At 47.1% G+C, this 13,874-nt stretch overlaps 1 long non-coding RNA gene across 2 annotated transcripts in view; it reads right to left on the bottom strand.

Annotated features, from left to right (window-relative positions):
- Window positions 1-7,445, bottom strand: part of LOC135964564 (uncharacterized) — a 170,656-nt gene extending 163,211 nt beyond the window's left edge. For both annotated transcript variants that reach the window (XR_010577051.1, XR_012416946.1), the window contains exon 1: window positions 7,334-7,445. This is a non-coding gene — a long non-coding RNA (uncharacterized lncRNA). The remainder of the gene's footprint in view (window positions 1-7,333) is intronic.
- Between the last annotated feature and the right edge of the window lie 6,429 nt (window positions 7,446-13,874).

Here is a 13,874-nt window from a genome sequence, read left to right as displayed (position 1 = left end):
ACCCATCTACCCAAAAATGAGAATAAGAGTAAGATTCCTGGGAATGTAAAAGAAATGCAACTTAGTAGCTAGTGCAAGAAATGGAAACAAATACATTTCCTGCCTTGCAGGTCCAAACACAGGGAAGTATTTCCTCAAACCTTGACCACTATCTCCCAGGTGAAGAGAACAGGAAATTAAGGTTTTCGCAGCTTTGGCAGCATTCACACTCCAGTGCCCTTTGCTGTGAAGACTCCCTGCCCTGCAGGGCAGAAGTGTTTGTTCTTATCCCTTGCCTCCTTGCCCCTGACCCATGCTCCCATCCCATTCGATCAGGGACACCATATACAGTCACACAGTCAGTGCACTGCACAAGTCAGGAGGCGCCATTTCCACCAGCTGTATTGTGACTGGGCTCCCTGGAGTTGTATGGTGCTTCCATCAGGATGTGTTTTGTGGCTTGCCTTGTATCATAACTGACACCTTCAAGGCCATAGACTCCTAACTGACCTATAGTCACTGCAGTGTCCCTGGCACCTACCACAGTGCCTGGTACCTAAATAAACCTTAACATAAACTCCTAGGGATTTAAGAAGCAATTAGTTTGAAAAGAGAATCAGCACCACTCTAAGACAAGAAATAAGTAGTTATTTTAGGCCAGGCACAGTGACTCACACCTGTAATCCCAGCACTTAGGAGGCCGAGGTGGGAGGATCACCCAAGGTCGGGAGTTCAAGACCAGCCTGGGCAACATGGTGAAACCCTGTCTCTCCTAAAAATACAAAAATTAGCCGGGTGTGGTGGCTGATGCCTGTAATCCCAGCTACTCGGGAGGCTGAGGCAGGAAAATCACTTGAACCCAGGAGGCAGAGGTTGCAGTGAGCCAAGATCCACTGTACTCCAGCCTGGGCAATAGAGCAAGACTCTGTCTCAAGAAAAAAAAAAAAAAAGTCGTTATTTTAAATAGGAGCAAAATTCTTTTAGAGTATGGATACTTCTTGAATTAACCTTAGATACTTTAAAGAGTAAATTTAACATAACAGTTAAGATCTCTGGCCCTGGAGTCAGAAGGATCTGGGTTTTAATCCCAGCTTTACAACTAATTGAGCCATGCTGGGCATGTTCTTAGGCCTCCCTAAGCCTTAGCGTCCTCATCTGTGAGGGTAACTGAGATAAATCCTTAGCATGGTGCCTGCCACACAGTCACGCTCAATGCATCTTCGTTGTAATTATGAAGTACATTGTTAGTGTCAATTAATCCGGGCAATAACATGAAAAGAAAATGTTAGCTATCCATATTTATATCCCACAAAGAGGAATATGCTCAAGATCTATTAAGTGCCCAATTAATGTTTGCTGAGTGAATAAATGAGAGAGAAGAGGAGGAGGAAGGAAGGAAGGAGGAGGAGGAGGAGAAGGCAAGGAGGAGGAAGAAGAAGAAAGATGAAAGGGAGAGAGGAGACGGGGTACTGAACTAGGAGTCAGGAGGGATACAGCTTCAAATATGCCATCACTAACTTTGTGACTTGAAATAAGTTCCTTTCTTGGTCTCAATTTGCTCCGTTTAAAGATGAAAGGTGACTGGTTGATGCCTCAGGTTCCTCCCTCATGGTCTCCTCTTGGGGCTCCAGCAAAGAGCCGAGTTCCCACTCCTGATCTTTTTTGCCGTGTTCCCTCAGAGCCTGCAGGTGGTGCTGCTGAGCTGGGAAGAAAACCTGTTTTTCTGCAACTTGGTTCTTAGCTGCCAAGTCTCTGTATTAATAGCAGACCAGAATTAGGGAAATCACTTAGTTGTTGCTGAAAATGCCTGGGGCGGTAAATGAGTCACGGTGCTTCCTCTCTTGCCTACCTGGCCTCTCCCGTTGCCATGAAAGTGCCGCGGGTATGGAGTGGCAGCTAGCCCTGATTCTAGTTCCATTCCTGTTTCCGGCTGGTGACCTTGGGCAAAGATACTTGCCCTCTTGGGACCTCTATTGTAGTCTGCGAACTGACGATAATAACTCTGGCGTCCCAGGAGTGTTGAGAAGATTAATTAAATAATGCACATCAATTGAAGATCACAGTGCCTGGCACCTAGTAGGTATTCAAGAAGTGTTGGTTTCCTTCCTTCTCTGCTTTTTTATTCACTGTGCATTGTGGTTAGCACTTCAGAAGAAATGAACAGAGCACAGTGACAGACAGATGAGGAGGTGGGCTTCCCAAGGAGAATGCACTGAGGAGGGGACAGGCCCTCTGAGGCCGGAAGGATGTGGAGGAGGAACAGCATCCCAAGCGGAGAGTCAGCAAGTGCAAAGGCACAGTCCATCTCACCCAGCTCCTCTGGCCCCTGCCTTTACAAACCCATCTGCAATCCCTGACTGGGTCTGACTTCTGAGCCCCAGGGTCTAACTTGTTCATACCTCTACGACGACAGTCATTCGCTTCTATTATACATTTTGCAGACATGCACGCCCCTTCGAGGACCAGGAATGCATTTTATTCATATCTGTCTCCCCAGAACCTGGTGCAACAAAAGCCTTAATGAATAAATGAGCCAATGACTGCATCATACTGGGACCCATTCAGTCTCTTATTAGCTGTCTTGATATAAATGCACCCTGACCTTTTGGTGGCCTCCCATCTTGGCATACTCAGCACCTAGTACATAGTAAGTGCTCAACAAATGCCTGCCGCTGAACTTCAGTTTGATTGTCATGTATCGAGCACCCACTGTGTGGCAGGAACTCTACTAAACACCAGAGACCCAAAGATGTATCAGGGTTAAGCCAGGGTGTGAAGGACTCACGTTTAGAAAAATAAAAGAACCAGGAGCACGTATGCAGCAATTGACGTGTTCACTTCTCAAGTGCTTTATACGCATCCTTCTACTTAATCCTCACGAAAACCTGTGAGGTAGGTACTATGATTAGCGCCAGTTCGTAGTTGGGAAAATTGAGGCTGGGGTGGAGAGACTCACACCGGGTGGCAGAGCCAGGCTAAAAGCCAGGGGTCTGGCACTAAAACACTCGCCATTTATCACTTTGTCATAAATGTGTACACACAGAAATAACGTAGATGTGTGCCCGGTGTAGGGGAGCTGAGAAATGGAGGTGGCAGTTGGGATCTTCCAGAGGAGAGTTCATGTGAATTGACCTTGAAGAACAAAAAGAGTGTTTCCTGGAGGATCACGGTGGCAGTGCAGAATGGCAGCAGAGAGGGAAAGGAATATTCAGGCAGAGCGATGAGGTCCCGCAGCCTGCAGAGATGACGGTAATGAGGATGCAACACAGAGCCTGGCCACAGGCTCTGCCTGGAGACACAGGCTGTTCCCTGCTTCAGGAAGGTCAAGTGCTGGATCTAGAGCAGGCCAGCTCAGGAGAGGATACACAACAATGGAGACATACCTGGAAACGTTTTGTAGAGATAAGTTTAACAAATAGAAACTTGCCCTTTTTAGTAAATGATCTGTGGGAATTCCCTGCCTTTAGTCTTGGCAATCAAAACACATAAAAGCCTAAAGCACTGATTCAACATTCACTGAACTCCTACTCTGTGCCAGGCACTTACAATTAAATACCCACTCTGTGCCATGACAGTCATACTTTGAGAGGCAGTGGAATTAATTGCGGTATGAATTTCTCTGGGCTTGAATCTCAATTATGTTACTCATTAAATACATCACTTTGCACAAGTTACTTCACCCCTCTGTGCCTCGGTTTCCTCATCTGTAAAATGAGAATACTGGTAATAGCTATCTCATAGGATTATTTTATTAAATGAATTAATACATATCAAGGGCCTAGAACATAGCCTGGCAGACAGTAAGTGCCCCATAAATGCTAGATACTGTCCATGTGTGCTACCATTGGATCTATACTCTTTATGGGACACTTACTAAGAGCCAGGTGTTGGGCTAGAAGCTGAAGGTTTGGAGATGTGTGAGACCATGGCCCCTGAACTCCAGTAGGTCAGTCTAGTAAGAGTGAGGCTTATAAAAGAAGTTATCACAATTAAATGATATAAGAGCTGTATTAATGATCATCATAATCCTAAAGAAGAGGTAGGGTCTGTTGGGTGATTTATGAATACTGGCCACTCTGTAAAACTTGGTGTATATTTGGTCTGCACCACAAAGCTTTAAGGGAGATGCTATCATTGTTCTTGTATTCTATTTGAGTAAACGCAAGGTTCCTCAGCAAGGCATGCAGCTGGGGTGCAGAACGGAGGTCGTGTCGCTAAGAAGAATGCATTCAGCTGTGGCAGCACAAGGAAGGAGGCACTGAGCCTTCCAGTGGATGAGTTGCAGCTGGGGCACACAAAGCAGGTAGCATCTGGGCTGTCTTCATGGGTTCTGAGACAGAAGGAATTCCAGGCAGAGGAAAGAGCGCATGACGCAAAGACCTGGAGTTGGGAATGATACGGTCAATTGCAGAGAGAGTCAAAAGTTGTCCTGGCTGAAGCGGAGGCGAAGTGGGAGACCTGTGCCTGCACAGAGGCCTTGCATGTGGCACCGTGGAGCTCAGACTTGCTCCTGGAGAAGACAGGGAATCGCTACAGTTTCCAATCAGGCAATGCTGAGCAAAAGGAAATAGCTCCCCCTCCACTCTTCTCCACGCACCCCTAGCCCCCAGGAATCTGGGCCAAGGCAGGATCCGCAGGCTTCTTATTAACGAGCCCATCAAGGAGCCTGTCCAGCCTCCCAATGGCGCATAAATAATTTACACTGACGGGGCCTGTTGATGTGGGACGGCAGCCAGCTGCTCGCTTCTTCAGCCTCACTGCTTCCTCTCGCTCCACTGGCCAACCAGGTCCCGAGGACCTGCAGGAGGACTCTGTCCTGAGTGACAGAGGCCCGGGAGCACCCAGATGCCCTCCACACCACCGTCCCAGTGGGAGGCAGGGAGTTCACGGTCCCAGAAGACTGCAGAGCCCCTTGGCCGTGGCTCCCTGGGAGGTCACGTTTAACCCCATGAAGGCCTGAAGGGGCCTTTTGTGTTTTCAGCACATTTCTCAGAAACAAGGCAGAAAGGGTTGACGTAGCCTAGGGGACAAGGCCAAGGCTGGACACAGACATAAGGGGCGGAGTGGCAAAGGGCTGTTGAGCTTGGCCTCCTGCCTCAGCCTGCAGGGGCTCCAGGCCTGGCCAGCCACTTCCTGGCTGCCTCACCTCGCCAGATCCTGTGCCTCAGTTCCCTTGACCACACAGAGGAATCCCGAAGGAGGCCTCCACAAAGCCTCCACACCATCTCTTCCTCTATGGCAGAAATTAAATCCATCTGCCAAATGCATGAATTAACCAATACAAATGCAGTGAAACCAAAATCATCACCCATTCAAAATTATCCTGTGATCCATACTGAAGTCACATTCAGCTACGTTGTGACACTAGCTCTGTGAGATGTAAGCTCGTGCCTAAACCAAGTTGGTGAGATGTGAATTCCAGTGGCTGTGGAAGCTAAAGAAAAACCTTCCGAATGAGGAGAAAAGCGTTTTGCTCAAACCTTGGTGGGAGAAGGGATGGTGAAATTGGATAAAATCTACTACAGTTAGGATGAGTGAGGAACCTTCTGAAGCTTACCTAGATGTCTGGATTTTATTCAGCTCTTGCTGTAGTTGTGAATTACCTTGTTAAATACACTAACCTGTGATACTGTTACAGCAAAGAGGTCCCAATCCAGACCCCAAGAGAGGATTCTTGAATCTCACACAAGAAAGAATTCAGGACGAGTCCAAAGAGTAAAGTGAATCAAGTTTATTGGGAAAGTAAAGGAACAAAATAATGGCTACTCCATAGACAGCTGGTTGCCCATTTTTATGGTTATTTCTTGATAATATGCTAAACAAGGGGTGGGTATTCATGTCTCCCCTTTTCAGACCATATAGGGTAATTTCCTGACACTGCCATGGCATTTGTAAACTGTCATGGCGCTGGTGGGAGTGTAGCAATGAGGATGACCAGAGGTCACTTTCGTGGGCATCTTGGTTTTGGTGGGTTTTAGCCGGCTTCTTTACTGCAAACTGTTTTATCATCAAGGTCTTTATGACCTGTATTTGGTTCCAACCTCCTATCTCATCCTGTGCCTTAGAATGCCTTCACCGTCTGGGAATGCAGCCCAGTAGGTCTCAGACTTATTTTACCCAGCTCCTATTCAAGATGGAATTGCTCTGGTTCAAATGCCTCTGACAATACTAAGCAGTGGACACACTCGGTGTATATGTACACATTTACACACATACATGCCTGTACACACAAAGACACATATACAGTCAGCCCTCATTATCTGTGGCAGTTATGTTCCATGAAGTCGTCGTGAACATTGAATTAGAGGATAGTGAATCATTCTTCCTAGAGGAAGTCAAGCATTATGTCCCTGTGAGCCTCTGGTCAGAACATTTTCATCAAGTAATCAAACACAACCTTGTTTCATGTGTGTTTTTGCTTAGACACCTTATTTAATAGATGTTGTTGATTAATTAACACTGAGCTCTTAGCCAACAGCACTATAGCTTATGCCTCAATGAAGCTTCTCTAACACATGTATTTTCTTCATAAGACACATCACAGCCTTCTGGCATTTAGGAATAATAGACAGCACTTCAGCTCTACACTTGGGGGCCATTTAAAACTTCAAAATCACCCAAAAAAGCACAAAAGTCCCCCAAACATGATACTAACTAGGCCTCAAAAAGGAGACTTATTTCCAGTATGAGCTGAAAAAAAGAAGGCAAAGCACCACCTTGTTCCACCACGACTGGGAACATGGGTGTTGAGTGAGTCCATTTTTCTGCTGCTCTGCACACGTTCATGGATGACTGAGAAAGTGCCGTGAGTATGGATTTGGAGGTTGCGAGCAAATATTAGCAAGTAGGCAAATTCACAAGTACAGAATCTGCAGACAAGGAAGATTAACTTTGTGTGTGGGTGTGTTTGTGTGTGTACACATTCATCTCTATGTATTTGTGTGTGGATATGTGTGTGTGCACTCTATTTACAAAAAAAACTTGAAGGTGGCCCACCTGCTCCTGCCCACTCTTCCCAGGCTCTCTAAGGAGAGAGGCACTGCAGCTGTACTCAGCTGGAGGGCAGAGCCCGAAGATCATTCTGAGCAGCACCGAAGCCACAGCTCACGCAACGAGCCCTTGGCCCAGCAGTCCTCTGAGGGCCACGTTCCAAACAGTCAACACCGCCCTCTCCCCAGAAATCGCCCTACACGCATCTTGCTGTCTAAGGACAACCGAGACCCAAAGGCTCACCCTACAGGCTCACCCCGACACCCTCCTCCCTGAAGCCCTGCCTGCCTCCCGCACAAGGCGCTGACCACTCCTGCCTTAGCACTTCCCCCGTGGGCCTTGTGTGACAATGCCATTCGCTCACCCGTCTGTTTCCACGTTGACAGGCCCGAAAGGCAGAAACCTCTTCTATTTTGTATTCCCAGTCTCTGGCTCAGCGCACAATGGCCGGGAGCTCTTGAATATTTTGAATCACTGAACGGCAGAACAGGAAGGAGCGTTAAAGATCATCCGCCAAGGCTACTCAAGGGAGGTCAATAAAGGGCAGCATCTGCCTCACGCGGGAGCCCCTCCCCAGACTTCCTGATCAGAATTCCTGGAGCGGGGACCCAGCAATCCACACTGTAACACGTTTTCCAGAACATTCATGTGCCTGTTAAATTTCAGAAGCTCTCGGTCTATTTTACTCCACTCATGCCCATACTTTTACAGATCTGAACTGGTGACTTGGTGAAGGAACCTGTTTCCCCAAAGCCACACAGGTGGCTAAGGGCAGGGGCAGAACCAGAACCCATCTCCTAACTCAAGGTCCCGTATGCTCCGGAGCATCTCACAATGAGGAGGCCAACAGGTGCCCCCACTGGAAACAGCCCTTCCCAGTCTTTCTCCACAAGACAAGCATGGTTTTCGCTTCTCTCCTCTCCTCCCCGTTCCTCTCCTCCCCTCCCCTCCTCACCTCTCCCACCCCCTTCTTTCTCCTTCTTCCTCCTCCTCCTCCTTCTTTTTCTCTCTCTCCTTTCTTCTTCTGCCCCCTCATCTTGGACAAATAGCTTCAGCCATCTGACAGCCCATTTCCTTTGAGGGTCAAATGGGAACCATCTTATCTCCCCTGGCTGGCTCAGTTGAATGCGAAGAGAATATGTGTTGCCTCCAAGCGGATGTGTTTGTAACGGCTTGAATACAACAATTTAGAGAAAAGGACTTGCGAAATTAAAACAGTTCACTCACAGAGCAGGAGTCATTTTCAAACTCTTCCTCCATTAAATGGTCACCCCATCCCTATTCCCATTCCACCACGAGCCCTCACTGCCCCCACCACCCCCTCCTTCAGTCGTGACAACAGGATTTGTTTTCCTCTGCAGTGGGCTCCGGGTTATGCATATGAGCAACTAGGTGAATGTTCTGAGGCTGTCAGGGTTTCTCAGAATGAGTCATTTTTTCAAAAATAACAAAACCTCTCGACATCACTTGATTTCGGCATTCTCACAGGCTCTTGTAACCTCTTTTGCAATTGCATTCCAAGCACGCCTGACTTCTTTCTCAGGCCTGATGGTAAGTCCCTCTCCCAGGAGAAGGGCTTTACTAATAGAAACCAAGCCTAAGATCTATAGGTCCTCATCCAGAATGCAGTTAGGTTTCAGGTGATGGAAGGGAAATGAATGGAGGCTAAGAGGGCAGTGGGTGAAAGAGGCATAAAATCAGAGACTGGCCTGGTTTCCTACCCACAGAACCCACTGGATTTTGACAACGGCCCTGCCACCTTGCCTTTCATATGCTAATGAGGACTGGCTAAAAATCCCAAAAATGATTTGCTCAACGTGTCACAGTTTTACAAAGCACATTTCACTTCCATCACCTCATTGTATGGTGAGAGCATTCAAAGCTCTCAGAAGGTTGAAGAGGTTGACTGTCTCGCCCAAGCCCTTACACTTGGTGATGCTAGTCCTCGGTTATTGACCCGGGCCCTGTACCAGTGTTATCTTGTTTACTCTTTATTCATCAATGCTGATAGGTGGGTTATCATTCTCCTTTATCTAGATAGGAAAACCGAAGTTCAGAGAGGTTAAGAAACTTGTTCAAGGTTCCACAGTGAGTGGTAGAGCTGGAATCAAAACCCAGGAGTCCGGCCTCAGACCTGTGTTATTTCCAACACACCACTTGCAAATACTGATTTCAAAGCACTTCGCACATTACTCCAGTTGCACTGCGTGTAATTAACACTTTATGTACCTGTGTCCTTAAAGCAAGGAGAGTGGTTTATTTCTCTCTATACCCTCAGCCTACAGCTTACTAACGGACATATACACAGGCAACCATTGTTGGATGAAATCAGCGATGGACTTCAACCCTGGCCCTCAGACTACAGACCTCTAGGCCTGGCCTCTGCACACACCGCTGCTCCCATTCTGAAGTCCCTGGAGCCTGTGTTACACAAGGAGCCCCCAGATCTCAACCTGACTTCTATACTTCCTGGCCTTGGTAAAGATCCCTCACCTCTCTAGGTTCCAGATTTTTTTTATCTGTGCACAGGTTGGACAGGACATATTCGGGGGCCCTCTAGGCTCTCACAGTTGATGGTGCTCAAGAGAACAGTGTTCTCAAGAGAACAGACCCTAGCACATTTGTTGGTTGAATTCTATTTGTTGACAAAAAGGGTGGAGCAAAAGTCACTAACAAAGTTCACAACATTGGCCCAATGGTATTCTTTGCGTTTACTTTTGTCTCTATAAGATCCTTGCACAAAAGGAGAAATGAAAGCTTACAAGTCTTAATTTTGGGTGCATAAAACTGTGTGTGAATAATATATATACATATAGACTCAATGTAATTATTATTTCCCCCCTGCCCCCATTGAAGATCCATGCCAGATGTCACTTTCCTACAACTCCCACTCTCTTCCTGTCACCCCCAGCCCCAGGCAGGGTCTGTGACCTGGGGCACTCATGCTTACCTTGGGGCACTCATCATTTCCCCATTGAAACTGCTGGATCATTTACCTATTTCCCGGGAGACTGTCAACCCATGCTTCTTTATTTCCCAGCAGTCTCTGTGTCTGGTGGTTCTCTGTATCTCCAGCCCTTTCCAGAATGCAGCTCAGAGATACCATGCAAGAAATCGTTGATGATGACACCAATTCACTAATCCCATGCTTTTGCAGAATCCTTTGCTCTTCTCAGGGCGCGTTCACATGATAACCCCGCGAAGTACGGTTTGTCTCCTCATGCCCATTTTACAGATGAAGGAGTGAAGACAGAATGCTGACCGACTTCTCTAACACTACATAACCAGGATACAGAAATGCCCATACTCCAATTATAAAACCAATGAGATTTAGGGGAGACCTTGAAGGTCACCTAAAACAAAACTCTTCAAACGTGCTCTTAGCAAATATATATATATTTATATATATATAATTCATATATTTTTATACATTTATGTAAAATATTTATTTATATATATTTATATATATATACATATACACAGAGAGAGAGAGAGAGATTTTCTTCTCTTCCCAATGGAATCTTACTCAAACTCACAATTTAAAAGGTGGGGGAAGGACCTGCTCTTGAGAAAGGAAAAATAGAAAAACTAAACATCCATCAGATGAGGCCCTCGACCTACCCTCAGGAGGAAGGGAGAGAGTTCCTGCAGCCCAGCCACCTGCAGCTTCATGACCACCAGCGGAGAGCCACTGATTCGAACAGACATTCTAGAACTCTTACGTCGGCATTCTAATCCGCATTCCTTCAGCTGTCGCATGCCACCTCTCTGCGGTTGCTTTCCTCATTCAAAAACTTTCTTGGCCACCACCGTGTGCTCAATGCTGTCAATCATGCCAAATATATTGGGTATGGGGTCCAATGATCCACTTTGATCCCCATTTCCACTGTTTCCTGGCTAGGGACTTTGGGAAAGTCACTTAATCTCTCCTTAATCCGTGGCTGCCTCATCTGCAAAAGGTCCTGAAGACTTGGATTAAATCAGAATCAGCTGCTGCATGCACATCAACATGCTGCACATGGATCTCAACACCTATACATGCTCCCCAGGCACTGACTGCATCCGCTCTTCCAGGGCTTTCCAATGTGTGGTACATACACCACTGGAAGGACATGAAGTGATCAGTCTCCCTTATTTAGATAGGAAAACCAAAGTTCAGAGAGGTTAAGAAATTTGTTCAAGGTTATACAGTGAGTGGCAGAGCTGGAATCAAAACCCAGATGTCCAGCCTCAAAGCCTGTGTCTTTTCCAACACACCACCTGCAAATACTGATTTCAAAGCACTTTGCACATTACTCCAGTTGCACTGTGTGTAATTAACACTATATGTATCTGTGTCCTTAAATTTCTTTAGGATGCACACAATTTTTTATTTTCATAATCACATATTTATACCTACAGTAACTTGTTGTTACTCACAAGGGAGTTGGGCTTACAGTTACAACAGAGAAGTTTCTGTTAAATATAGAGAGGGCGTGGGTGGTCTTGCTCTGTCACTCAGGCTGGAGTGCAGTTGTGTGATCATGGCTCACCGCAGCCTCCACTTCCTGGGGTCAGGTGATCCTCCCACCTCAGCCTCCTTGAGTACAGGGACCACAGGTGTGCACCACCATGCCTGACTAATTTTTTAAATTTTTTGTACAGATGGGGGTCTTCCTATGTTGCCCAGATTGATTTTGAACTTCTGAACCCAAGTGATTCTCCCACTTCAGCCTCCCAAAGTGCTGGGATTATAGGCATGAGCCACCATGCCAAGCCAAAGATACATATTTAAGAATGAAAACGTGGGTTGACTTCAAATATCTGGGAAGCAATCTTACAGATGGGAGACAGGTTAGCCAGCGTCGTGAGAGAGCACCTGAATGACACAGTTCAGGAAACTCCAAGAATCAGAGAGTTACAGGCACAGAGGAGCACAGTGAGGGGAGGGCAGGTGGGGCAGCAGCCTTGTATGCATCTTGTTTTCCACCTCCAGTCTGTTGTCTCTCTGGAGGTGATGACAGGTGCCCAGGCAGCACAAATTATTCTATCAGGTAGCGCTGTATAAGTTGGAAGCCACCCAGATCCCCTGCAGTCCTCTAATAAAAAAAAGAGAGAGAGAGAGAGAGACAAAGAATCAGGCAAGAAGCCTCCAGGAGCAGCTTTTCCTCTCTGCCTCTTGTATCTTCATCTCAATCTGCAAGATGGCAGCTTGCTGGCAGTGCTGGACTCTGCGGGAGCCTCCAGGTTCCAGCTTTGAAGCTGCTGTTATTTTGAACAGGAATAATAATCCTCCAACATGAGTTTTGCCAACCGAGTCATTTCACCAATTGCTTCACTGCCTTTTTAAATCCTGGGCCTTATAAAAGAAGAAGCCTGGGCAGCAGCTGTCAGTCCTCCTTTTCAGATGAGAAAACTGAGGCTCATAGTTGCTAGGACCATTTCGCCCATAGGTAGCTGCATCTGGACTGGAATCTGGGGGTCTCGACTCCAAGTCTGACCTTCCTCCTAAAACCCTTTCCTTCTAGAAACACTCAGTAACCTGAGTGCTGTGGGGGGTGGTGGGGGAGGGATGCAGTGCTCCTTGCCTCACAGATGGCACTGGTCAGCCAAAGCGCTTCTGGCCGGCATGTGGCCTCACTGCATGACGACATTGCCCAGGGCATCAGAATATTCAGGCCCAGCCAGAAGCACCCTTGCAAAGTCTTGGCCAGGCGTACTGGGCTCTGGACAATACACCAAAGTCTCTTTCCTTCCCTCTGCAGGAGAGTCACCCAGGGCAGTTCCCTCAGGACAACCCCTGCCTTTTCCTTTCTCTTAGTCCTGCAACCAAGGTGATATGGTTTTGCTGTGTCCCCGCCCAAATCTCATCTTGAATTCCCACATGTTGTGGGAGGGACGTGGTAGAAGGTAATTGAATCATGGGAGCAGTCTTTCCCTTGTTGTTCTTGTGATAGTGAATAAATCCCCTGAGACCTGGTCATTTTAAAAAGAGGCATTTCCCTGTAAAAGTTCTCTCTTTCCCTGCAGTCATCCATGTAAGATGTGACTTGCTCTTCCTTGCCTTCCGCCATGATTTTTAGGCTCCCCCAGAAATCTAAGTCCAATTAAACCTCTTTCTCTTGTAAATTGCCCAGTCTTGGGTATGTCTTTATTAGCAGTGTGAAAACAGACTAATAGATGAGGCTAAGCTCAGAGGTCTGGAGGCAGGAGTGGAAGGGACCTCATGTGATGGTTCAAAGTGATGTGAGGCTGGGATTCAGTGCTACCTAGGAAGCTTGTTCAAAATGCACACACCCACCACGCTTTCCTGCAGGTGCACCACAATTCCTAGGAGAGCTGGGCTTGTATTTAGCTAATTCACTCTTGCTTCACTGCAGAACCTAGGGCCAAAGAAGTCACTTCATCTTACAGAGAGGAAAACTAAGTACTACAGAGGAGAAGTTTCTAGTCAGGGCTGTTAGTGCATGTGTGCATGCATGCACTTTAGTTCTTAGTTTAGGGCATGACAGTATCAGAGGAAAGGGAGGCTCTGTGACTCTGTGGCCCAGGGATTCTCTCTCAGCCTCAGTTTTCACACCAGGACAATGTGACCTTAAGTCCCTTCCAGTTGATGATCTGCTTCTGTGAGGTTTATCTCCAGCCTCAGCCTCCTAGAGGCCAGAGTCTCAGAGGGAAGAGGCAGGGCCCCCAAAGGAACAATTCTTTGGAGGTTTTCTTTTTTGGGGGAGGAGGACAGGAACTCACTCTATCGCCCAGGCTGGAATGCAGTGGCACCATCATGGCTCACTGAAGCCTCAGCGCCCCCAGCTCAAGCGATCCTCCCACCTCAGCTTCTCTAGTAGCTGGGATCACAGGCATGCACCAGCATGGCCAGATAATTTTTGTATTTTTTGTAGAGACAGGGTTTCACCATGTTGCCCAGG

Source organism: Macaca fascicularis, chromosome 8, assembly GCF_037993035.2.
Source record: "Macaca fascicularis isolate 582-1 chromosome 8, T2T-MFA8v1.1".
Taxonomy (NCBI): domain Eukaryota; kingdom Metazoa; phylum Chordata; class Mammalia; order Primates; family Cercopithecidae; genus Macaca; species Macaca fascicularis.
The sequence above is the reverse complement of the archived record's forward strand: the minus strand, read 5'-3'. Positions and strand labels throughout refer to the sequence as shown.